Genomic DNA, 1,086 nt, shown 5'->3' with positions numbered 1-1,086 from the left:
AAATGGGCGAAATCGGACTTTAACCACGCCCACTTCCCATATAACGGTAATTTCCAGAAATACGAAAACTGCGATATTTTAGTAACTACTGAAGATAATTCACTCAAAATTGATATTTGCAATAACTTTTAGACGAAAAATAAGAATATTATAAATTTTTGGAAAATGGGCGTAGCCACGCCCACTTATGGTTACATGTGTATATCTCAGTAACCGCTGCACTAATTTCTTCCAAACTTGGCACAGTTGTTGGCCTTGGTACAGCATAAAATATCGCCGAAAATTTTTAAAATCGGACGATAACCACGCCCACATCCCATATAACGGTAATTTAGAGAAATACAAAATCTTCGATAAATCAATAAATATTGAAGCTAATTTATTCAAAATTGACGCTTGCAACAATTCTTTACCAAGAAATACGTTAATGGTAAAATTTTGGAAAATGGGCGTGGCGCCGCCCACTTATGATCACATATATGTACATATATCGGTAACCGTTCTACCAATTTGTACCGTGTACGGTGTGGTTATTGTGCTTGCCACATATAAGCAAAACGTTGAAAATTATTGAAATCGGACTAAAATTACGGCCGCTTCTCATATAACGGTAAATTTCAGAAATGCTTGAAACTTCAATATTTCGAAATTGAAGGACGCTAATTTACTCAAAATTGATACACCCCGGCTTACCATCTAGCGGAAGCTTTCGGAAAGGTGAAAAAAAAATATATATTTAATACTTGCGCCGGGTATTTAATGTTCGGCTCCGCCCGAACTTAGACTTTCTTACTTGTTTTTCTTCTAAAATTGATTGTTTTCGAAACAAACTTGAAGCAAGCGGTAATCTCAAAATATTGCATTATATCTCGTTCATTTTCAAATCTACGGCATAAATAAGCAAGGTCAGACTTGAAGAAAATCAAATTTCCTACAATTTTGGCCCCCACAATTTTTCTTCTAAAACCGACATATTTAGTTGCCAACTTGGTGCTTTAAGCACTAGATTTAGTGCTTTTAGAAAATTAAAACGCCTAAAAAAATTATTTAGTGCCTAGTGTCTTTTTTAGTGCTTTATTTCTGAAC

This window comes from Rhagoletis pomonella, unplaced genomic scaffold, assembly GCF_013731165.1.
Source record: "Rhagoletis pomonella isolate Grant_MI unplaced genomic scaffold, Rhpom_1.0 Rhpom_scaffold_01478, whole genome shotgun sequence".
NCBI classification, from domain to species: Eukaryota; Metazoa; Arthropoda; class Insecta; order Diptera; family Tephritidae; genus Rhagoletis; species Rhagoletis pomonella.
The sequence above is the reverse complement of the archived record's forward strand: the minus strand, read 5'-3'. Positions refer to the sequence as shown.